The sequence below is a fragment of the Mus musculus genome, chromosome 12, assembly GCF_000001635.26.
Source record: "Mus musculus strain C57BL/6J chromosome 12, GRCm38.p6 C57BL/6J".
Taxonomy (NCBI): Eukaryota; Metazoa; Chordata; class Mammalia; order Rodentia; family Muridae; genus Mus; species Mus musculus.
This window is the reverse complement of record NC_000078.6, coordinates 82,770,012-82,796,243: the sequence shown is the minus strand read 5'-3', so window position 1 is coordinate 82,796,243 and position 26,232 is coordinate 82,770,012. Positions and strand designations below refer to the sequence as shown.

At 43.5% G+C, this 26,232-nt stretch overlaps 1 protein-coding gene and 1 non-coding gene across 11 annotated transcripts in view; one reads left to right on the top strand and one right to left on the bottom strand.

Annotated features, from left to right (window-relative positions):
* Rgs6 (regulator of G-protein signaling 6) overlaps nt 1–26,232 on the bottom strand; it is a 545,511-nt gene that overhangs the window by 365,818 nt on the left and 153,461 nt on the right. The gene's annotated exons all lie outside the window — the stretch shown is intronic.
* Gm22149 lies at nt 23,788–23,923 on the top strand. Its single transcript, XR_003950347.1, has one exon. It is a non-coding gene; the product is annotated as a small nucleolar RNA SNORA17 (small nucleolar RNA).

The window sequence follows — 26,232 nt, the reverse complement described above, 5'->3', positions numbered from 1 at the left end:
GAGTTCACTTTGTGTTGGCCATCTCCTCCTGAGCATGGGGTTTGTGGGTTTGCCCTTGGGTGTAGTTTGTATCTCCCGTGGGGCTCCGTTGCAGAAACTAATTTATCCTTTGCTCGAAGTTAAGATCTTCCTGATGGCAGACAAAGCTAGCTTTCCTCGGAGGCTACTGCTGAATGTTCAATCTCAGGATGTTGAGGGTCCTCTCTGCTGACAGTGCTGGATCCTCCGGTAGTACTATGTCCAGTTTTCTGAGGAACCACCAGACTGATTTCCAGAGTGGTTGTACAAGCTTTCAATCCCACCAGCAGTGGAGGAGTGTTCCTCTTTCTCCACATCCTCAACAGCATCTGCTGTCACCTGAATTTTTCGATCCTAGCCATTCTGACTGGTTGGTGTGAGGTGGAATCTCAGGGTTGTTTTGATTTTCATTTCCCTGATGATTAAGGATGCTGAACATTTTTTTCAAGTGCTTCTCAGCCCTTCGGTATTCCTCAGTTGAGAATTCTTTGTTTAGCTCTGTATACAATTTCCAAAACACAAGAAAATCAAGAAGAAGGAAGACCAACATGTGGATACTTCACCCCCCCCCCCCTAGAATAGGGAATAAAATACCAATGGAAGGAGTTTCAGAGACAAAGTTTGGACCTAAGACAAAAGGATGGACCATCCAGAGACTGCCCCACCCATGGGTCCATCACATAACCAGCCACCACATGCAGAACTATTGTATATGCCAGTAAGATTTTGCTGACAGGACCCTGATATAGCTGTCTCCTGTGAGGCTATGCCAGTGCCTGGCAAATACAGTAGTGGATGCTCACAGTCACCTATAGGATGGAACGCAGGGCCCCCAATGGAGGAGCTAGAGAAAGCACCCAAGATGCTGAAGGGGTCTGCAACCCTATATGTGGAACAACAATATGAACTAACCAGTACCCCCAGAGCTCGTGTCTCTAGCTGCATATGTAGCAGAAGATGGCCTAGTCGGCCATCATTGGGAAGAGAGGCCCCTTGGTCTTGCAAACTTTATATGTCCCAGTACAGGGCAACACCAGGGCCAAGAAGTGGGAGTGGGTGGGTAGGGGAGCAGGGCAGAGGGAGGGTATAGGGGACTTTTGGGGTAGCATTTGAAATGTAAATGAAGAAAATATCTAATAAAAAGTAAACAAACAAACAACAAAAAAAGAATCTTCAGAGAATGTCAACTGATATCCCTCTATTCTGAGAGACAACTTTACTCATTCCCCCATGCCACCACCATCTCTTCTAGCCTGGTAGTTTACATTGGGCCTTTATCCTGCTTAGTGCTCTGAGCAGGCTGGAGAGTGAGGTGATGCACCTTGGTAGCACTCAGTCCTTAGTTCTCAGCATCCATGTGTCTCTGAACCAGCAGTCTAACAGGAGCCCCTAGCATCTACCTCTCCACCCTTCCAAGTATGACAACTATCAATGGCCCAAGCAGTCCAAGACAAAGTGACCAAGAAGAGAGTTTTCTAAGCAGAAGACATTAATGAGAAACAACTTATAACTAAAGAAAACTTTCTTTTACTAAAGAAAATCACTTTTGTATTTCCACAGCTGTGGTGGTCGCCAGTTACTACAAATGCTTTTCACATTGTATCTTAGAGAATCCAGGCTTTTCCAAGCATGATGATGCACACCTTTGGGAGGGAGCTCTTGTAGGCAGAGGCCAGCCATGGCTACATAATGAGATTCTCTCTGTCTCTCTCTCTGTCTCTGTCTCTCTGTTTGTCTCTGTCTCTCTCAGGCACACACAGATGCACACACACAGACAAACACACACACAGAGGGAGAGGGAGGGATATTTTCCACACTAGCGGTGCACTACTAAAAACCTAAGGTAGACCATATATGGATTAAGTTATATTTCAAATACTGAGGTCACACTGGCTGTTTGCAGTCCTCCCATAGCCTGTGTTGTATGAAATACTGCACTGAATTTCCCCTAAGTGCAATGCATGCTAAGTCTTGCTTGGTATTCCACTGTTGGCATGTTTTCTTACACACTATGATTATTAAGAAGAAAATCTTTGATTAAGCCTGCCTTGGTCTGGGGTGTTTTGCTGCAAGCTATTCAGGAGGTGAGTCTGCTGAGATGCTGGGGTTTATGAGGTGGAAGATGCAGCTGCAGGAATGGTGACATTTATATAACTAGTAGCAAACGCGCACATGGAATAACCAACATAATAAAGCAAAGGAGACCATTTCAGTACACAGATTACATGGCATTTACTACTTTGCAGTAAAAGGACCAGACTCCTTACTGACACTGTAGGAGCACAGCATCTGTCCCATGTCTTCCATTCCAGACCATGTAGTGCTCAGGCTAAGAGTTTAGTGTTACATACTATGACTTTGTTCATTCCATTATGTTATAGTTTAGAGTCATCGTGGTCATTACCCAAGTAATTATGCTGTTGCCAGATTGAGCAAACTGGGGACAAAGTGTCTGGTAGGGTGTCAACTGGGTGGCATTTTCACTTATGTGTTTCCGATCAAAGCCCTTCCAACTTTTGATGAATATCTATCAGTAGCACCCATAACCCTTAATTTAGCTGTGAGTGGTTTCCCACAGGCTGGATTTTATAAAATTACATCCCTTGAGATCCAAAGTCAGGTCTGCAACTGTAAGGGGCCTTTTGCAAATCCTTCAGCAGTACAAATAAATAATTTTTTATAAAAATGTTACTTCTAGGGTTCTAGAGATGGCTCAGTGGTTGAGAGTGTGTATTTTAACTCACAAGCACACAGTCAAACAAATACCTACACATAACCTTCAAAAATAAATATTTTTAAAAGTAACTCCTAATTTACCAACTTCAGAGTTTAGTTTCAGCCACATGGAGTTTCTAGAACTCCAGTCTTACTTCATGTGTGATTACACTCTGCATTTGGTTCCTCATGTGAGAAACTGAGGCAGGTAACAGGAGTTCCCCAGGGCTCTGGAGTACAGTGCCACTCATCAGCAGTTCAGCAACGGAACAGAAGTATGTGAAGGAATAGTGTGGGTGTTCCCATAGTACTGTTTCCATGGTAGGAGAAGACGAAGGCTGAGCCACCAACTCCATAGCACTGGGAGCTACTACTCTTCTCAGCAATAATGAAGTTCTGGAGCTCCTAGTGGTGAAGGAGGTGAGGAGGGGCTCAGCTGGGAGAGTGTATTAGTAAAAAGAGAGTCTAACTGGGGAGGGGGGCGAGTCACTGGATAAGGAATTGTGAATCCTAAACTCTAGCCAATCCCTTTGTCTCCTTCTCTAACTGGATAAATAAACTGAGCAATGCTTAAGCTAAGAACCAGGAACCCAACATTTACTAAGATAAAATGGACCTAGAATAAAATGAGTCCATCTCGGGCATCCTATCTGATGAGTTTTAACAGCTGGCTACATAAAGGTAAACACCTTGTCAAATGACAAGCAGGTTTCCGGCACGCCATAGAGTTCCCTGTGTGGCCTTTGAGCCATTTCTCTCTGACACCCCAGTAACCGTTTCCGGATTCTTCCTTTGTAGATTAAAGTGTTCTTGTATATAATATTAATAGAATCTAAGAGTGTGTTCTTTTGTGCCCTGTATCCTTTCCTTAATGCTTCTGAGATTCAACTACCTTGGTGCTGATCAATAGGCATTTCCTTTTAGCACGGAGTAAGAATTCCAGTGTCTGAACACAGCACGGTGTGAATCTTTTCTGCAAATGGACATTTATTTGGTGTCCTATTTTTAGCCACTATGAATAAAAAGCCAGTAGTGTCACTGAATGTGCTTTTTTATAAATATGTTGTCATCCCTTTAGAGTTTCCTCATTTTAAAATACCAGGCTGTCTCATGATCTCGGTGTCTCCTGGAGGCTGAGACAATGGAAGAAACATAAAAAAGCCAGTGCTAAGTTCTCCCCCAGCACATACCCATCAGAACGACACTCTGTCCTTGCTATAGATGAGGTATTTGTAAGACGTCATTTGAAAATTTTCCACTGTTAAAACTATTTGGAAATCAGCTCAAAAGGCAAGCCATAATGTTTTTTTAAGTGCAAAGAGCTGTATTAGTCTTCAAGAATTTTAAGGAAATTATTTCATTATTTAAATCTAAATTACATGCTCTGAATTTTCCAGGGCGGTGTCCTCCTCCAGCCCCTCCAAATCCTGAAAAGCATGCAAAGTATAGAGCAAGTCTATCAGCAAGGCCTTCTCAGTTGCTCCAAGGAGCCAGCCCTCCTCTCCAACAGATCTGATCTCAGGAGTCTACTGTCCCCACAAACTCAAAAGCTTCCCACCTTCACCTAAGCTAAGTCTGCTTCTGATTTCATGGATTGCATTTTTTTTTCTCTTAAAGCAAATGGGGACCTTCATCATTCTAGAACTTTCTTAAGTCCATTAGAATACTTGCACATGCTCATCGAGACACTGAGATATTATTAAATGGTTAGTTCCATCCTACCTCCTGGCACATATGCCAACATGTTTAATTTCAAAGTATAAGAGCCCAGCAGTTTGCCAGAGCCAGAGTCTCCCTCTCCCTCCCCCCCCCACTTCAACTAACACACTCTCTCTCTCTCTCTCTCTCTCTCTCTCTCTCTCTCTCTCTCTCGTGTGTGTGTGTGTGTGTGTGTGTGTGTGCGCGCGCGCGCGCGTGCGCGCGCCTTGGGGAGATAAAGGTAGAAAAATGAGGGTGGACTGGTCTACATGTGTAATGAGTACCGGGCCATCCAGGACACCACCGCCCGGCTCTAATTTATGTTCTCAAAGGACATAACACTACTGTGGATGGGCAGATCTTACGTTGCTCCCCCTTCTTCCTTCATTGTCATTTACTCCACGTCTCCATTGTGCAACCGGTAAGGTGCGATGCCCACCTGTAGCTGTCGATGGCTGTCAATGAGGACTTATCCATGAGCAGTCAAGAGTTTTGAGTCTATAATTGTTCAAAACTGGACATGAAAGTACAGCACCATCATAACCGGCACTTCTCGGATGCTAGCTACTTCCAGTCCTTTTCTTAACCCATCGATCTCCTTGTGACAAGAGTGGGTCCTTGCTAGACCCATTCTTCAATTTCAGAAACACTCCTGCAGCCTCTGCTGAACATCAGCTTCTCCCTGAGGCTACAACTGGAAGGGCCTCGTGGATCACGAGTGTGGGGGAAATGGAGAAGCCGCCCACGTGGACACTATCATTAGGTCCTCCTCCCTTTGGCCCCACAGCTTTCATTAGGTGGCTTCTTTCCCTCCATCCTCTCTCCTGCATGCCTTCTCTCTTCCTCATACTCGTTGCTGGTTTTACACTCATTAATATTTGCACTGTACCAGCATGAACATTTGAACTTCTTACTCTTAGAAGAGGTCCACTGTTCTTCTAAAAAAAAAAAAAAAAAAAAAACTTCCTGGACTCTATTTAAATAGAGCTGGTCTGGGTAGCAGGAGAGAAGAAGAAAGGAGCGGCCTGCTACAGGCAGCCTTGAGACATGGCCTCTGACAGCCTGAGACAGGAGGATAGATCTGGATTTCAAACATGTTTTTTTCTAAAGCCAGTACAGGGTCAGAGCCTGGGACACCAGGACACCTAAATCATCCAGAGACACCCTCCGTGTGACAGCTTGGCAAGCCTGTGATTTCCTAATGAAGCCTATGAGACTCCAAGGTGGAGTTCATTTCTTAGGATAAGCTATTTAATAATGCAGTAAACTGTAAGTTATACTTTAGCTTAAAATGCTCAAAATTAGGAGTACTTTTAGTTGCTTAGCTATTTACCCTGCCCACGGAGATGGCTCAAGAGGTAAGTGCTTGTGCATGCATGAGGACCTAATTTGAGTCTGGCAACCATGTGAAGAGCTAGTCATGGTAAATCATGTGTGTAGTCAGAGGACAAAGACACGAGGATCCTCGGGTCACTGGCTAGCTTGCCTACTGAAATCTGTGAGTTCCAGGCTCAGTGAGGAACCCTGCCTCAACAATAATAAGATAACAAGCAACTGAAGAAGACATGAACATTAGCCTCTGGCCTCTCCATACATACGTACATACATACACATACATATACATACATATACATACATATATGCATTTACACATACACACCTACACACACATACACACACACATATAAACACATGGGCCCCTGTGATGTTATCCCTCCCTAACCTCCATGCTCCCTCCATCCCTATAACCCATACTCCAAATCTCTGGTGATTCAGCCATTTCAATACTTGTCAGGGTGTGTGTGTGTGTGTGTGTGTGTGTGTTTGTGTGTGTGTGTATACATATGCACCTGTCTATGCCATGCATGTGAAGGCCATGGGTTGATGGTGGCTGTCTACCATCTTCAGTCAGTATCCACCTTAGTTTTTCAGATAGGGTCTATCTAGCTTGTGGATTTAGCTAGACTGGCTTCCCAGCCTGTCCCAGGGATCCTTCTGCCTCTACTTCCCTTCCCCATCGTTAGGACAACAAGCATATGCTGCCATGCACAGCTTTCCCTTGGATGCCAAGAATCCAGATTCTAGCCTCAGAGATCAACTCCTGAGCCTTCTCTCCAGAAGCCCTACTCCTTACTCTTAAGAGTCTATCAGGAGACAGCCGGCCACCTTCCTGGTGAGAGCACGGGGGTCTGCCTGGCCTGAGAGGTTTGTGGCACAGGCGCCGGCGGGAGCCTTCTTGGCTCCGGGACTCCGCGGAGGGCAGGCTGCACGGGTGACCGTGTGGAATACAGAGTGCCAGCCGTTTCTGGGACGGGCGAGAGTCGCAGAGCTTCTGGGCGGCGCCATCTTCAGCTCCAGACAGCCGGCCACCTTCCTGGTGAGAGCACGGGGGTCTGCCCGGCCTGAGAGGTTTGTGGCACAGGCGCCGGCGGGAGCCTTCTTGGCTCCGGGACTCCGCGGAGGGCAGGCTGCACGGGTGACCTTGTGGAATACAGAGTGCCAGCCGTTTCTGGGACGGGCGAGAGTCGCAGAGCTTCTGGGAGGCGCCATCTTCAGCTCCAGACAACCAGCCACCTTCCCGGCAAGAGCCACAGAGCTTCTGAGGCGGCGCCATCCTCAGCTCCAGACGGCCGGCCTCCTTCCGGACAAGAGCCACAGAGCTTCTGAGGCGGCGACATCTTCGACTCCAGACAACTGGCCACCTTCCTGGCCAAAGCAACACAGCTTCTGGGAAAGATCCTGTTTTGGGCCTTCACCTTCAGCCAGGAGGAGGTCCAAACACCAGATAACTGTACACCTTCCCTGAAAGAGGAGAGCTTGCCTACAGAGACTGCTCTGACCACTGAAACTCAGAGAAGAGAGCTTGTCTCCCACGCCTGCTGATAGAGGGTAACAAAATCAACAGAGGAACAATCTCTTAACAAAGACAAATATAACAACTAACTCCAGAGATTGCCAGATGGCGAAAGGTAAACGTAAGAATCCTACTAACAGAAGCCAGGACCACTCACCATCATCAGAACCCAGAACGCCCACTTCGCCCAATCCAGGACACCCTAACACACCTGAAAAGGTAGACCTGGATTTAAAAGCATATCTCATGATGATGGTAGAGGACATAAAGAAGGAATTCAATAACTCACTTAAAGAAATACAGGAGAACACTGCTAAAGAGTTACAAGTCCTTAAAGAAAAACAGGAAAACACTGCTAAAGAGTTACAAGTCCTTAAAGAAAAACAGCAAAACACAACCAAACAGGTAGAAGTCCTTATAGAAAAACAGGAAAACACATCCAAACAGGTGATGGAAATGAACAAAACCATACTAGACCTAAAAAGGGAAGTAGACACAATAAAGAAAACCCAAAGTGAGGCGACGCTGGAGATAGAAACCCTAGGAAAGAAATCTGGAACCATAGATGCCAGCATCAGCAACAGAATACAAGAGATGGAAGAGAGAATCTCAGGTGCAGAAGACTCCATAGAGAACATCGGCACAACAATCAAAGAAAATGGAAAATGCAAAAAGATCCTAACTCAAAACATCCAGGAAATCCAGGACACAATGAGAAGACCAAACCTACGGATAATAGGAGTGGATGAGAATGAAGATTTTCAACTCAAAGGACCAGCAAACATCTTCAACAAAATTATTGAAGAAAACTTCCCAAATCTAAAGAAAGAGATGCCCATGAACATACAAGAAGCCTACAGAACTCCAAATAAACTGGACCAGAAAAGAAATTCCTCCCGACACATAATAATCAGAACACCAAATGCACTAAATAAAGATAGAATACTAAAAGCAGTAAGGGAAAAAGGTCAAGTAACATATAAAGGCAAGCCTATCAGAATTACACCAGATTTGTCACCAGAGACTATGAAAGCCAGAAGAGCCTGGACAGATGTTATACAGACACTAAGAGAACACAAATGCCAGCCCAGGCTACTATACCCAGCCAAACTCTCAATTACCATAGATGGAGAAACCAAAGTATTCCACGACAAAACTAAATTCACCCATTATCTCTCCACGAATCCAGCCCTTCAAAGGATAATAACAGAAAAAAAACAATACAAGGACGGGAACCACGCCCTAGAAAAAACAAGAAGATAATCCCTCAACAAACCTAAAAGAAGACAGCCACAAGAACAGAATGCCAACTTTAACAACAAAAATAACAGGAAGCAACAATTACCTTTCCTTAACATCTCTTAATATCAATGGACTCAATTCCCCAATAAAAAGACATAGACTAACAGACTGGCTACACAAACAGGACCCAACATTCTGCTGCTTACAGGAAACCCATCTCAGGGAAAAAGACAGACACTACCTCAGAGTGAAAGGCTGGAAAACAATTTTCCAAGCAAATGGTCTGAAGAAACAGGCTGGAGTAGCCATTTTAATATCAGATAAAATCGACTTCCAACCCAAAGTTATCAAAAAAGACAAGGAGGGAAACTTCATACTCATCAAAGACCACCATGGCCTAAGACTGATCTTCAATAACAACATTAAGAATGGAAAGCCAACATTCACGTGGAAACTGAACAACACTCTTCTCAATGATACCTTGGTCAAGGAAGGAATAAAGAAAGAAATTAAAGACTTTTTAGAGTTTAATGAAAATGAAGCCACAACGTACCCAAACCTTTGGGACACAATGAAAGCATTTCTAAGAGGGAAACTCATAGCTTTGAGTACCTCCAAGAAGAAACGGGAGAGAGCACATACTAGCAGCTTGACAACACATCTAAAAGCTCTAGAAAAAAAGGAAGCAAATTCACCCAAGAGGAGTAGACGGCAGGAAATAATCAAACTCAGGGGTGAAATTAACCAAGTGGAAACAAGAAGAACTATTCAAAGAATTAACCAAACGAGGAGTTGGTTCTTTGAGAAAATCAACAAGATAGATAAACCCTTAGCTAGACTCACTAGAGGGCAAAGGGACAAAATCCTAATCAACAAAATCAGAAATGAAAAGGGAGACATAACAACAGATCCTGAAGAAATCCAAAACACCATCAGATCCTTCTACAAAAGCTTATACTCAACAAAACTGGAAAACCTGGACGAAATGGACAAATTTCTGGACAGATACCAGGTACCAAAGTTGAATCAGGATCAAGTTGACCTTCTAAACAGTCCCATATCCCCTAAAGAAATAGAAGCAGTTATTAATAGTCTCCCAGCCAAAAAAAGCCCAGGACCAGATGGGTTTAGTGCAGAGTTCTATCAGACCTTCAAAGAAGATCTAATTCCAGTTCTGCACAAACTATTTCACAGGATAGAAGTAGAAGGTACTCTACCCAACTCATTTTATGAAGCCACTATTACTCTGATACCTAAACCACAGAAAGATCCAACAAAGATAGAGAACTTCAGACCAATTTCTCTTATGAATATCGATGCAAAAATCCTTAATAAAATTCTCGCTAACCGAATCCAAGAACACATTAAAGAAATCATCCATCCTGACCAAGTAGGTTTTATTCCAGGGATGCAGGGATGGTTTAATATATGAAAATCCATCAATGTATTCCATTATATAAACAAACTCAAAGACAAAAACCACATGATCATCTCGTTAGATGCAGAAAAAGCATTTGACAAGATCCAACACCCATTCATGATAAAAGTTTTGGAAAGATCAGGAATTCAAGGCCCATACCTAAACATGATAAAAGCAATCTACAGCAAACCAGTAGCCAACATCAAAGTAAATGGAGAGAAGCTGGAAGCAATCCCACTAAAATCAGGGACTAGACAAGGTTGCCCACTTTCTCCCTACCTTTTCAACATAGTACTTGAAGTATTAGCCAGAGCAATTCGACAACAAAAGGAGATCAAGGGGATACAAATTGGAAAAGAGGAAGTCAAAATATCACTTTTTGCAGATGATATGATAGTATATATAAGTGACCCTAAAAATTCCACCAGAGAACTCCTAAACCTGATAAACAGCTTTGGTGAAGTAGCTGGATATAAAATTAACTCAAACAAGTCAATGGCCTTTCTCTACACAAAGAATAAACAGGCTGAGAAAGAAATTAGGGAAACAACACCCTTCTCAATAGTCACAAATAATATAAAATATCTAGGCGTGACTCTAACTAAGGAAGTAAAAGATCTGTATGATAAAAACTTCAAGTCTCTGAAGAAAGAAATTAAAGAAGATCTCAGAAGATGGAAAGATCTCCCATGCTCATGGATTGGCAGGACCAACATTGTAAAAATGGCTATCTTGCCAAAAGCAATCTACAGATTCAATGCAATCCCCATCAAAATTCCAACTCAATTCTTCAACGAATTAGAAGGAGCAATTTGCAAATTCATCTGGAATAACAAAAAACCTAGGATAGCAAAAACTCTTCTTAAGGATAAAAGAACCTCTGGTGGAATCACCATGCCTGACCTAAAGCTTTACTACAGGGCAATTGTGATAAAAACTGCATGGTACTGGTATAGAGACAGACAAGTAGACCAATGGAATAGAATTGAAGACCCAGAAATGAACCCACACACCTATGGTCACTTGATCTTCGACAAGGGAGCTAAAACCATCCAGTGGAAGAAAGACAGCATTTTCAACAATTGGTGCTGGCACAACTGGTTGTTATCATGTAGAAGAATGCGAATCGATCCATACTTATCTCCTTGTACTAAGGTCAAATCTAAGTGGATCAAGGAACTTCACATAAAACCAGAGACACTGAAACTTATAGAGGAGAAAGTGGGGAAAAGCCTTGAAGATATGGGTACAGGGGAAAAATTCCTGAACAGAACAGCAATGGCTTGCTCTGTAAGATCGAGAATTGACAAATGGGACCTAATGAAACTCCAAAGTTTCTGCAAGGCAAAAGACACCGTCAATAAGACAAAAAGACCACCAACAGATTGGGAAAGGATCTTTACCTATCCTAAATCAGATAGGGGACTAATATCCAACATATATAAAGAACTCAAGAAGGTGGACTTCAGAAAATCAAATAACCCCATTAAAAAATGGGGCTCAGAACTGAACAAAGAATTCTCACCTGAGGAATACCGAATGGCAGAGAAGCACCTGAAAAAATGCTCAACATCCTTAATCATCAGGGAAATGCAAATCAAAACAACCCTGAGATTCCACCTCACACCAGTCAGAATGGCTAAGATCAAAAATTCAGGTGACAGCAGATGCTGGCGTGGATGTGGAGAAAGAGGAACACTCCTCCATTGTTGGTGGGATTGCAGGCTTGTACAACCACTATGGAAATCAGTCTGGCGGTTCCTCAGAAAACTGGATATAGTACTACCGGAGGATCCAGCAATACCTCTCCTGGGCATATATCCAGAAGATGCCCCAACTGGTAAGAAGGACACATGCTCCACTATGTTCATAGCAGCCTTATTTATAATAGCCAGAAGCTGGAAGGAACCCAGATGCCCCTCAACAGAGGAATGGATACAGAAAATGTGGTACATCTACACAATGGAGTACTACTCAGCTATTAAAAAGAATGAATTTATGAAATTCCTAGCCAAATGGATGGACCTGGAGGGCATCATCCTGAGTGAGGTAACACATTCACAAAGGAACTCACACAATATGTACTCACTGATAAGTGGATATTAGCCCAAAACCTAAGATACCCAAGATATAAGATACAATTTCCTAAACACATGAAACTCAAGAAAAATGAAGACTGAAGTGTGAACACTATGCCCCTCCTTAGAAGTGGGAACAAAACACCCTTGGAAGGAGTTACAGAGACAAAGTTTGGAGCTGAGATAAAAGGATGGACCATGTAGACACTACCATATCCGGGGATCCATCCCATAATCAGCTTCCAAATGCTGACACCATTGCATACACTAGCAAGATTATGCTGAAAGGACCCTGATATAGCTGTCTCTTGTCAGAGTATGCCTGGGCCTAGCAAATATAGAAGTGGATGCTCACAGTCGGCTATTGGATGGATCACATGGCCCCCAATGAAGGAGCTTGAGAAAGTACCAAAGAAGCTAAAGGGATCTGCAACCCTATAGGTGGAACAACATTATGAACTAACCAGTACCCCGGAGCTCTTGACTCTAGCTGCATATGCATCAAAAGATGGCCTAGTCGGCCATCACTGGAAAGAGAGGCCCATTGGACACGCAAACTTTATGTGCCCCAGTACAGGGGAACGCCAGGGCCATAAAAGGGGAGTGGGTGGGTAGGGGAGAGGGGGTGGGTGGCTATGGGGGACTTTTGGTATAGCATTGCAAATGTAAATGAGCGAAATACCTAATAAAAAATGGAAAAAAAAAGAAAGGAGTGGTACAATGCAAAAAAAAAAAAAAAAAGAGTCTATCAGTACCTGAAACTGCCGGAGTCGTATTTACCTGTCTCTTTCCTAAGACAGCAGTCTAGGAGTGATTTTTGATCCATGTGACATCCAGCTTCAACTAAAGACAGTTTTTATCATTTCAGGAGATATGAAAGTAAGGCGAAGGAAGGAATTTAGCAAGTTCCAGTCCAGTGGAGAGACCCTGTTTCTTACATAGATTTTAAACTGGGTGTGGTGGCTCATGCCTTTAACCCCGGCACTCAGGGAACAGAAGCAGGTGGATTTCTATGAGTTTGAGTCATGCCTGGTCTATGTAGCTACTCCAGGAATGCCAGGGCTACACAGTGAGACCCTGTCTCCTAACAAGAAAGAAAAAAGAAATGAAAAAGGAGGGGGGTGGAGCTTAACATGCAAATAGACTGACTCCATGCTGATGCCAGATAACTAGCAAATGATATTTTGTGGCTGTGGTTCTCTCTCCTTCCTGTTTTCAGAATGGATCTTGGTGACTAGATCAGATGTGTGGTTTTCCATATCCACCAAAGATCCTATTTTCCTGCATCACTGTCTCTTTTGCCATGCAGAAGTCACCCTCTAACTCAGGGATCCACTGAAAAGCCCCTGGATCAGGAGAGACTTGCAATGCTCATTGTTTGTTATCATGTACTTAAACTCACTGGGGGGAAGAACCTTGTGCAACAAGGGAATCTTCCAGAATTCATCCTTATGTTGTGACTGTCACCCCGTGTGTTTAACTATTTTGCATCTGTGTTTAGAAACTCCCCACAGATCCCATCTTAATAAATATTCTGCTGAGTAACTCCTGTGCTGTTTCCCTGCTTTTTTGAGATGGAGCAATGCTGGCACGTTGCATTTTACAGAGGATTTCTCATTACTTGGCCTCTTGGCCATTTAGCTTGAACCACATTATGAAGAAGACAGAATTAAACGACCTCAGTGGAATCTGACAGCTTATGAAGGCCCATTAACCAGGAGAAGGTCAAGGCTACAAACTCTCGTAGATTTGGGGACTTGAGTTAGCAATGGCTTTCAACAGGTATACTCAGACATTGAATGACACTAGGACAATAAGCAAGGAGACAGTAGGGGAGAAGGCAGATCTATCTACAGTGATCTCAAGAGATGTAGGGAGGAATGTGGGGGCAGAGGGAGAGGTAAGGCACAGAGTAAAATAAGGCTGGAAGCTGAAGCTGTGGGTAGAGACAAGTTTGTCTGGTGCCTCTCTGTGTGTCTCTGTCTGTCTGCCTCTGGCTGTCACTGTTTCTCTGTCTCTGTCTGTCTCTTTGTCTGTCTCTGTGTCTCTATTTCTCTCTCTCTCTCTCTCTCTCTCTCTCTCTCTCTCTCTCTCTCTCTCTCTCTCTCTCTCTCTCTCTCTCTCTCTCATCCAACCATTGTACCTGAGTAAGTCACGAAAAGAAGAAAGCACTGAGCATAGCCCAAACTGGCAGCTGATGAAAGTGACAGTCCTCATGCCTGATTGCCTCTGGGTACAGATACTATATCCTTACAATAGAGCATCCATCCCATAGAACTCCCTGAGGTATGTGTAGCTAGAAGGGCTTTCATCTCCAATCTAGACAGGTAATGAAGGTATAATTTTTTTTTCGAAGAGTTGTGGATAATTACTTTATTGACCCCACTATATTATTCTCTACTCCTCTATTTACTTACACCCTTGTCATAGCATCTTTTAAGAGCCCCTTGAATTTGAACTTGGCTATTTAATTTGGAAGTGACAACACATCGGCCCCAAAGCTCAAACCTGAAAGCAAATGAGAGGAGCATGTTTTGCATAACCCACTGGTTACACCTCGGATCAAGGTCACCTCAGCTGCGTCACAACTGCACCGGAGCATGCACAGAAACCCTGCTGTGCCCAGTCAACCCCTACCAACCCACACATGCAGCAGCAATGAGTGGTGACTGACTATAGTTTGGTCATGGTTGTTAATACAGCGGCAACACATGACTACACAGTTTTACAAAACAGAGTATCTCCTAACTCCTGAAAATAAATATATAGAACAGAGTTGTGAAATATAGGTCCTTGAGGCCCCTGGCCCTATTCTTTATGACAATTTCTGAGGTACCTCCATATATACAATTTGAACACTTTACACCAGCAAAAAGATCAGGAAACATGGGTCTCGAAATTGAACCTACCTCATTTCTCATGAGTCACTTCAGAAGACTCAGTTTCCTCCCATGTGAGGAAAATCTAATCAGAATATATGCAAACATAAGACATACCAATGTAAGGTACTAGTCCTATCAACACCAGCACTATAATTGTCCACGTGATAGGAGGTCTGGCTAGAAAAATTCCCCTCACCAAAATCTAAGTTAGATGCATTGCATGCATGTGTGAGCACACACACACCCATGACGATACACATAGGGAAACCAATCGAAAACACAGCTGGTAGTTTCCAATACCCTTTTCAGTATTGAGATCGTGTGTGTGTGTGTGTGTGTGTGTGTGTGTTGTATCATATTATGTAGTACCAAAGGAGTTTCAATTTTGAACCATGAATTTTTTAATACTTTTTATTAGGTTATTTCCTCATTTATATTTCCAATGCTATCCCAAAAGTCCCCCATACCCTCCCACCCACTCCCCTACCCACCCACTCCCACTTTTTGGCCCTGGCGTTGCCCTGTACTGAGGCATATAAAATTTTCAAGTCCAATGGGTGGGCCTCTCTTTCCAGTGATGGCCGACTAGGCCATCTTTTGATACATATGCAGCTAGAGTCAAGAGCTCCGGGGTACTGGTTAGTTCATAATGTTGTTCCACCTATAGGGTTGCAGATCCCTTTAGCTCCTTGGGTACTTTCTCTAGCTCTTCCATTGGGGGCCCTGTGATCCATCCAATAGCTGATTGTGAGAATCCACTTCTGTTTGCTAGACCCCGGCACAGTCTCACAAGAGACAGCTATATCTGGGTCCTTTCAGCAAAATCTTGCTAGTGTATGCAATGGTGTCAGCGTTTGGAAGCTGATTATGGGATGGAACCCTGGATATGGCAGGCTCTAGATGGTCCATCCTTTTGACACAGCTCCAAATTTTGTCTCTGTAACTCCTTCCATGGGTGTTTTGTTCCCATTTCTAGGAAGGGGCAAAGTGTCCACACTTTGGTCTTCGTTCTTCTTGAGTTTCATGCGTTTAGCAAATTGTATCTTATATCTTGGGTATCCTAAGTTTCTGGGCTAATATCCACTTATCAGTGAGTACATATTGTGTGAGTTCCTTTGTGATTGGGTTACCTCACTCAGGATGATGCCCTCCAGGTCCATCCATGAACCATGAATTTTTTTAATCATGGTTTTTTTTCAATTTTTTATTTAAAACTTTAGCTTAACTCATGTTAACTATGCTCAAACATACCTCCATTAATCAAAATAAGAACAAATTATAATCAACACATTTTGAACAATGAGAAATAAGTTTATTCTTGAGCATAGAAATTGGTGCTTTGAGATCCAACCATCTCCTGAGAAGCACTTGCTTGACCCTGCAAGTCATACCTGCGTGTTTTCTGTAGGAAAGGGTCAAGATGTTTGAAGAAGCAGTAGTCAGTTGGCAAGAGGTCATGGGAATGTGGTGGGTGAGGGAGGACTTCAAAGGCCAATCTGCTCAACTTCTGAAGCGTTGTTTGTGTGATGTATGGTCAGGCATTGATCTAGAGAAGAATCAGGCAAGGTATATTCTAGTGCACATCGTCTAGTTCACAGACTCTCCAGGTGTAATGGCTTCACTATGATTCAGAACACTGTAGTAGAACTGACTGCCTGACAGTGCCCACGACCCTTGGGTGCAAATTCAGCTAGGGAAAGTCCTTTAGAAATTCTTCTCAGTCCAAACACAGAGCTGGTGGCCACTAATTGTTGTGTGCAATTAGCTTTCTACATCGTGTTAAATTCTGACAGAGAGCCGGGCGTGGTGGTGCACACCTTTAATCCCAGCACTTGGGAGGCAGAGGCAGGGGAATTTCTGAGTTCGAGGCCAGCCTGGTCTACAGAGTGAGTTCCAGGACAGCCAGGGCTACACAGAGAAACCCTGTCTCGAAAAAAAAAATCTGATAGAGATTGGCTTCCTTGTTGTTATACAGCATAAGAAAGGTCAACAGCTCGATACAACAGTTCAATACAAGTTTTGGTGAGCTCATGAGGCACCTCCCACTGAGTTTTTTCACCATTTGAACTTGTTTCAGATGACCTTTTCGTGGTCCATGCTGAGTCCTTTGTGGCTTCCCATGTAGATGTGAGGGGATCTGCTTTGATCATGGCTCTCAGTTGGTCTCTTTCTAGTTCCCATGGTCAGCCACTGCACTTTTTAGCTTCAAGGCTCTTTGTCCCTTTTTCAAAACTTCTTGACCCACCCCTGTGCTCTTTCCTAGCTGGTCCTGAGCCAAATGGGTTACAGACACTGTGCATCCTCTCTGCTGCTTCACAGCCCAGGGTTGAACTTAATATAAGGAAATCTCTCAAATCTGCTTTTTTGCATAACCTCATTTACACAATATAAAATAAATAAGCAATAAGTCGCTGGCAAAAAGTGTAATGTGAGATATGTGCATTGAAATGATATATAGCACAACCAGGTTTATAAATAACACATTCCAACAGAACACATATTTCAACAGTGCACACTTTGCTATGCTCAAAGTAACCAGTGCTATTCAGAATTGGGGCCTGAGTAAAGCTAATGAAGAAACCCTCAGATGACAGAGAAAGCCAGGCTATGAGTCAGCGTAGAGTCATTTAGCTTATGTGACATTTAGTGTCCTCATCTGAAAATCGGTGATGATTCTGCCCACATATAGGATGGCAGGACGGATTAACCGAAATGACTATGACATGATTAGCACAGTTCCTAAAGACCCAATAACCAATTACCATTGTAATTATCATGGGATGATGGACTATTTCATGCCCATTATTTTGCCCTAAGAGAACAATTATGATTTCTATGACATGACAGCCTTCCAATTAAGAGCCTGAACTCTGGGACTGATGAACCAGTCTTGGGATCCTGCATCATTGCCACTCATAGCTCCATGACCTTGAGCTTCCTCTTGGATCTCTTAACCCCTTGAATGTACAGCCTCAGAGGGAGCATGCAACAACATAAGTTCATGCTACCTTGAGCCAAAAGCATGAAACATGCATGCCATGGGTACAAACTCGGAAAGAGTTACCAAGGTGTGTATAGGAAAGGGTGAGGCGCTTCCACCAGGTGGGCTTGGGGGCAGGGGAGGGCTTCCTGAGCCATTTGTGGCTGAGAACAAAGAGCGCCTTACCGATTGCCATGGTAAATGCCACCATCTGTGCAATGTGACAAGGACCATTAGAATAAGCCTCATATATCTTACAGCCCTGTTTCTCTAAGACCCAGTCTCTGCCAGCAGACTCAGGCATCTCATCAGGGAGCTCCTACTAAAGAGCCAAACAGCACTGCAGCCAAGGAGAAAAGCGAGCAAGATCCTGTCGGTAGAGAGCCACACAATAGCTTGTGCCATTTTTAATCCAGAAATATTTTGGACCTGGGTTGACTGGCTAAGGACACCACATCTGTCATTTTTATGGGCACACATGATGGGAAAGCCAGTAGTTTCCATTCCCTATGGATCTCTTCCTCAGTCTACACTGAGACACTACTACTGTCTTAGTTAAGTCCCTACTACTGAGATAAAACACCAGGACCAAAAACAACTCTGAAAAGGTTTATTTCATTTTATAACTCTATCAATGAGGGAAGTCAGGACAAGAACTCAACATAGGAACCTCAAGGGAGGAATTGAAGCAGAGGCCATGGAGAACTGCTGCTTACTGCCTTGTTCCTCATGGCTTTGTCTTCTTATGTACCTCAGGACCACCTGTCCAAGTGTGACACCCGCCCTCAGTGGGCATGGCCCTTCCTCATTAACCTTTAACAGAGAAAATGCCCCACAGGCTTGCCTACAGGCCAACATTACAGAGACATTTTCTCCATTGCAGTTCCTAGTTCTCAGATGACTCTAGCTTGCCAGAAGTTGACAAAAACCTAATCAGAACAACTACTCAAATTTTTCAAGCCAAGTGTCCCCACTTGGCACTAGTCACATACATACAAGTGGCATCCTTTAAGGTCATCTTGACTGGTTCAAATGATGACCTCAACCAAAAAGGCACATTTATCAAAACCTTGCTGGGAATGGTGTGACTGGTACATAAGGACAATCAAGATGTTTTAGCTCCTACCATGTTCTAGAAATGTATTAAGCCTTTGCCCCTGCATTTATACTTTTCTGCTCAATTTATACTTTTGCATGTATGTATTTTGTGGTTTGCATGGATGTATGCTGAGTGTATGTATGGATGGATGTTTACAGGTGAGAGCACGTGTCTATGAGTATATGTGTGTATGGATATATATGCACATGCATAGATGGGAGTGGCAGACTGGAGGTTGACAGCAACTGCCTTCCTCAATTTCTCTCCACCCTCAGCAGGGTCTCCTGAATCAGCTAGGCTAGCCAGCCAGGCTGCTCTGAGGAGTCCCTATGCCTGCCTATCAAGTGTTGCCATTATAGGCAGACCACCATACCTGTGCAGTATGCCTATGGATGCTGAGGAGTCAAACTCCATCCCTCATCCTCGAACAGCAATCACTTTATCCACCGAGCCATCTCCCCAGTCCTCAAACGGCATTTAAAAGCCATGACTGTAGCTCAAGTCTGTGGTCCATTCCGAATTCCAATTTAAGATGCTATTGGGTTTGTAATTTGTAAGTGGAAAATGCACAGAAATAGGATGTCTCCTACTGGGAGTTAAAGTGCTTTAATGTTAGTTACTGCTCTCCTTCCATACAGAATGGCTGCTCACAAGTTAATTTTTTTTTGCTTCTGATTTCCCTGAGAGGAAGGCGGTAAGAACACCCATCCATTCCCAAGACGGCACCTGTCAGCACTTTAGTGCCTTTCCCCAATGTAAGGAGAGTTGGATGTAATTTACTCTAGCTAAAAAGAATTGATTTCTTTTTACAGTCATAGGTAGAAAAGGAAACATGGCTTAGGGAGGGTAAAAGGGGAGGATGGAAGGAAGGAAAGGCTTGCTGCTGCTCTAAACCTAAGCCCTCCCCTCAGGGGGACCTGTAAGCTATGGTCCAAAAAGAAGGGAAGATTAAAAAGGGCCTATGAGACCAAATATAGGAATTTAGACTTGATCTATTAAACAATGAGAAAAAACAACAGCGTCTCCAGAGGGAAGTAACCCAGAAAAGGAGAGTCTGGGGGCCTGAGCTTAGTGTGTGAGGCAGGTTTATGGATGGTAAGGCACTGATAAAGATGCTGGTGAGGAGCTACTAGATGTGAGGAGACCCTTAAAGAATGGAGGAGTGGGTCCATTTCTTCATCAGCAGGGTATGGGCAATCCCCCACCAGGCTTCACATGTGGTTAGGAGGATAATTCTATAGCTCTACAACCCAACACACAAGATTACAAAGGCCTTGAATAGAGATTTGACTCTTAGAATGATGCCTGTTGGGGAGAATGAGGGAGAAAACACTTTACCGTCTGATGTTCCTTAAGCTAACTGGGAAGGTGGGTTAGACCGGTTCTCTGGTGGAATCCAGATGATAGGATTAATAAATATAAAAGGGAGTTATTAGAATGGCTTACACAATGCTAGGTAGTCAACATTGTCTGCCTCACACCGGAGAGGCTGACAACACTCCAATTGCGCAGTCCATGAGGCTGGGTGTCTCAGCAGTCCCAATATGGCATGAAAACTTAGAGGATTCCTAGAGAACTGCTGGTCTTCAGTCTACACCGGAAGCGCAGAGACACTGGTTCTAACACTGATGAAGGAATGTCACAGCTGGATGAACTAACCAGCAGTGAGGGCAAGTAGGCAAAAAGCAAAGCTGTCTCGTTTCCACGTTCTTTATCTGGGCTACCACCAGAAAGTGCAGCCCCCATTTACTGTGGGTCTCCCCATGCTAAAGAGTTTGATCACAAAGGGCTCTCCCAGGGAGGCTCAGCAGCCTGCATTCTCATTGACCCCAGATGCAGTCCAGTTGATAGCCAAGATTAGCCATCATAGAGAGAAAGGAAAAATTGCTGAAACCGAAGTGGCTACCTCTCTCCTATATGACCCATTAGACAGGTTCCTTCCCAGGAGCTATTGGGATGTCTCTCCTAACTTCCCTCTGCATATGTGTACATGCACATGTAAGCCCGTGCACACAACATGAGCTATAAATGTCCACAGTAACATGAAGAGTTTATTTGCTGTCAGGGCACTTTAAGAAATAAAAGGCTCATCTCCATAGGACTGCAGTTGGTTATCAGAGTGAGTTTTAGTCTCACACTCTTAGTTGTGCCAAGTCCCTTGTGTGTACATTAGGGATGGTGCTAATCCTTTGTGAGGCGTGTGTGTGTGTGTGTGTAATAGTCAACAATGCCTGCAACAGAGCAAGTCATTTATGAATGGTGACTACTGTGTGAGAATCCCACAGTGAAAGCCACAATCCTTCATATTTAAGAATGGAGGCATCACAATACCCTTCAGAGGAGGAGCATGCCCTCCCGGCCAGGGAGTCTTCTGCTAATCGATCCATCTTAATGCTTAGTGGTGAAGCAGAATGTCACGGGAGAGGAACTGGGACTGGCTGCCACAGACATCAGGCTGTGCTGTAATACTCACTGTACCTGTGTGGCACTTGGCACTGAGAAAGGTCACCTTCTCCGGCCTCATTTCCATATTCAGATCCTCTGTGGGTAACGATGGATTCCAAACACGTCACAAAGCTAAGCAAAGGCTTGAAGTCTTAATTATGGTGTGTCTGTCTGTCTGTCTGTCTATCTGTGTGTCTGGCCGTCTGTGTCTGTGTGTCTTTAGTTTCTGTTTTGTTTCTGTTTTTTGGTTCTCAAGACAGGGTTTCTCTATGTAACCCTGACTGTCCTGGAACTCTCTCTGTAGACCAGGCTGGTCTTGAACTCAGAGATCTGCTTGCCTCTGCCTCCCAAGTGCCAGGATTAAAGTCACGCACCACCACACTGCCCTTTGAGTAAGTATTTTTTAAAGTTCTCAAGACAGGCTCTGTCCACCACAAGACACTATACAAAAAAGTAAAGACTTGCTAAAGAAGCAAACCGGGAATGAACTCTGAAAGGACCCAGGCTGGGCTGCTCAACCTACTTTTGCCCACGTCACATTTACTTCTGTGATGTTCCTTTGTTGCCCTGGGTAAGAAAAAGAATACAAATCTCTCCATCTCTGCAATACAATCCCTTCCATTTTAGAAGCCAGTTGTTCTTGTTGCTCTTCATAATTGTGTTTATAATTTTTTTCTTGTCACAGCTCCAAAAGTCCTTTGGACGTTAGAGATGCATTTGGTATCTGATAGCTACATGAGGTAGGTCAGACAAGGCCAAACAAGACACAATCCAGATGCATCTCTCAAGTCCAAATCTCCATAATTATCAGCTTAAAAGCCGAGGAATCCTGAGGTAAAGTGCTTGCCGTGTCAGCGTGTGACCTGAATTAAAACCTCACATAAAAAGCCAGATGTGACAGTGTGTCTGTGATCCAAGTACTGGAGAAGGGAACACAGGAGGATTCCTGGAGCTTGCTTTCCACATAATCTAGCCAATTGGAAAGCCCCATGCTCAGTAAGAGACTTGCCTAATTAATAGTGAAGTACAGAGTGTCTGAGGAAGACACTCAGCACTGACCTCTGGCCTCTACCACACAGACACACACAGACACACACACAGACACACACACAGACACACACACACACACACACACACATCAATACAAATAAGAACCAGAGAAAAATGTATAAATGAGGTGAAGGACTTAGGAGAGAATCAATATTTTAGGAAAAAGACAAGCCCTAACAAGAAATACCTTTTAAAAGGATAATAATATCTGGACCCTTCAGATGTAGAGAAGGTAATGATGTCAATTTTCAAAAGGCACATGAAGGAAAGGCGTGTGGATCTTGGCAAGTAGCTCAGTCGGAAACGCATTTGTCCAGCATGCACAGAGTTCTAGTTCCAATTCCCAGCACATAGAACCCAGGACACACGATTACCCTAGGAGGCTCAAGTACAGCCTGGGATGTAGGAGAGAGGTGAGGCAGGGGAAGGGCAAAGCAAGTTACAAAGAAACTTGTGAAAATGGTCAAATAGGGTGCAACATAATGGAAACCTAACCGGAGTCTCCGAGGAAGAAGGATGAGCAAGCCCAGCGACTGTAGCATGGGCTCCTTTGAATTGCCATTGGTGCTACCGTCCTGCCTGATCCTATTTCTTGGTACATTCTCTTTCAGTCCTTAACAACTTATGTAAAATTCAAGGGACACCAAGTCCTGCAGCCTAGACCTCAAGCCAGGAATGAGGCTGCCCCTCTAAGAAGCATGGCACGTGAATCACCTCCCTACACAACAACAATTTCCTAAGCAACAATAGGTCCTCCTACAACTGAAGATCAAATAGACTTATATGGTGTCCAGAACCACGTATTGCTCCTTCCCTGCCCCTGGAACTCTTGTCAGTATTCTCTCCAGAGTCTGGATGTGTCTTCACTACACAACTACTGCTCTCCCACGGTGCCCAAATCCAACAATTCTCTCTAGCTTCAACATCGCTAGATGTTATCACTCTTTTATGTAGGTGAGTACACTGTCGCTGTCTTCAGGCACACCAGAAGAGGGCATCAGATCCCATTACAGATGGTTGTGAGCCACCATGTGGTTGCTGAGAATTGAACTCAGGAACTCTGGAAGAGCAGTCAGTGCTTTTTAACCGCTGAGCCATCTCTCCAGACCTGTGATGTTATCTTTCTTGAGACAGCAGGCAAATCTGGTCTGCTGGGGACCCTATGTCAGACTTCTGGCATCTGACACTAGTAAAATGATATGACAAGTTTTTGTTTTCTTTTTGAAATGTTCTACATTTTTTACTAGGCAAACCACACCCCCAATTTAAACATGACCAAGTCTCCAGATTAAAAATATTGAGCTCCCCTGCCCCTAGAGGAGATAGATGCAGGTGTGGCTGCTGTGTCCCATGTGTGTCAGTAGGTGGCAGAGAGGAGAGAGGCTATGTCTATGCTCAGGGTTCTGAATTATGACCATCTGAATGATTAGTAGCCTAACATTCCCAGAAAAACTGAAGCGTGAGATGACTGGCAGTCCAGCGCCATGCAGGCCCAGACTGGCTCCTAGCACAGGAAGCAAGCCAGAGACTAGAAGAACCCCACCTGGGACATTGGGCCCTCAGGCAGGAGTGAGCCCAAGATGACCATCAGATATGTGCACCATCAGACAGGGTCTGAGATGATCACCAGTCTAGCACCATGCAGGTCTGGGATGGGACAGACCATGCCCAAGATGACAACTGCCCAAGTGGAACATAAACTCCGGAGACCACTCCAGAGACAACCAATGACTTTGTAAATCTTCTCTAAAGCATCTTCTAGAGAATGAATGTCAGATATCCAGGTGGCCAGGGACATTTATATAAAGAGGTTGATGAGATAAAGTATATAAAAAAAAACTAAGACGTAACATCAAGGGCTAATGAGAAGAGAGTGTAGCATAGAGTAACTATTATCTGAAAACAGAATAGATATGACCAAGAACTGTCTGAGGGTAGGAATGGGCAGAGCATGTGCACCATTTTAGCTCTGCTTTAGAAATACTTGGTGATGGTAAGAGTGCTCTGTGGCTAATGTGGAATACAACAAAGGAGCAGGCAAGAGACATCCTGTAGCATCTTCATGTTCTAGAGGACCAGGATTCTAACAATGGGAAGAGGAGGTGCACGTGTAACTCAGATGACTTTCCTGTCCCTACTATTGTCCCACTCTGCTTCTGTCTGCTGTCAACCAAATACTTTTCTTCTTATTTGAACAAACTGTATTCATGTCTTCCTTATATTACAGCTCACATTCTGCTGGTTTTAATGTTTAACACGTGTTTAGCTTTTCCCCCATAAATTCAGTCTCCTGAAGGCAAGGATCAAGCTCTACTTCATTTTGTTTTCTTGTTGTTGTTGTTGTGGTTGTGGTTGTGGTTGTGGTTCTTGTTCTTCTTCTTCTTCTTCTTCTTCTTCTTCTTCTTCTTCTTCTTCTTCTTCTTCTTCTTCTTCTTCTTCCTTCTCCTTCTCCTTCTCCTTCTCCTTCTCCTTCTCCTTCTCCTTCTCCTTCTCCTTCTCCTTCTCCTTCTCCTTCTCCTTCTCCTTCTCCTTCTCCTTCTCCTCCTCCTCCTCCTCCTCCTCCTCTTCCTCCTCCTCCTCCTCCTCCTCCTCCTCCTCCTCCTCCTTCTCCTTCTTCTGCAATTTTCATAAACATTTGTTGAGTTGGATTCGATTTTCTGATTAGAGGAATTTTACTTTTTCTACTATATTTCTTTTATTTTGCTATCTTATTTACTATTGCTGTTATCTTTTTCTTTCCAAGAAATATTCTTAAAGTTTAAATGACTAAACTTTAACTTCTAGTATTTAAAAACACACTACAAGCTTATTCGTTGTTTCTTAGATGCACTTTGTGTTTTTAGTTTTTGAGTTATGGGTTTGTTTACGTGTTTTATTTTGTTAGAAAATAATTACTGAAATTAGAAGTCCTTTTTTAACTGATAATTTATATAGACAGAAGTTGTCTTTCTAAGTAGTTTCATGGCCATTTTCTAGTGAGAAGTTTCATCAGATACAGGAGAGTGGGCTTTTTACAGTGAGTAGTAAGGCAGCCTTCTCATGGGGTTCACAAGGACTTGTTTTCTAGGTCCACTCACCATTTTAGCTCTGCTTTAGAAATACTTGGTGATGGTAAGAGTGCTCTGTGGCTAATGTGGAATGCAACAAAGGAGCAGGCAAGAGACATCCTGTAGCATCTTCATGTTCTAGAGGACCAGGATTCTAACAATGGGAAGAGGAGGTGCACGTGTAACTCAGATGACTTTCCTGACCCTACGAGTGGAGGCATGTCTTTACACTCATCTATATACACACTTATGCATCTATTCATTCATGCATCCATCCATGCATCCATGCATCCATCCATCCATCTACCATCTGTTTATTCAAACTGTCCTTTAACTTTTTTATCGAAAACTAAAACAGACTTTTTTGTTGTTGTTGTAAAAGCTATATATCATATATGCTTTATCTTTAACACCAGGGTTTGAGTCCTGAAAAGGCAGATTCTCTAAAAAGCGTAACTATTTCTTAGGTTTAATCAACTAATTTTCCAACTAGAAACCATGGACATATCTACAAATTTAAATATCAGTTTTTTCATCTAAGTATTTAATCTTTTAAAACTCCCAGTAGAAAACCAAGCTATGTTGTTAGATTGCTTGCCTAGCATGCGTGAAGCCCTAAGTTCAACCCTCAGCAATAAATAAACCAGCTGCTATGGCACATGCTAGCACTAAAACAGTGATGGCAAGAACATCAGGAGTTCAAG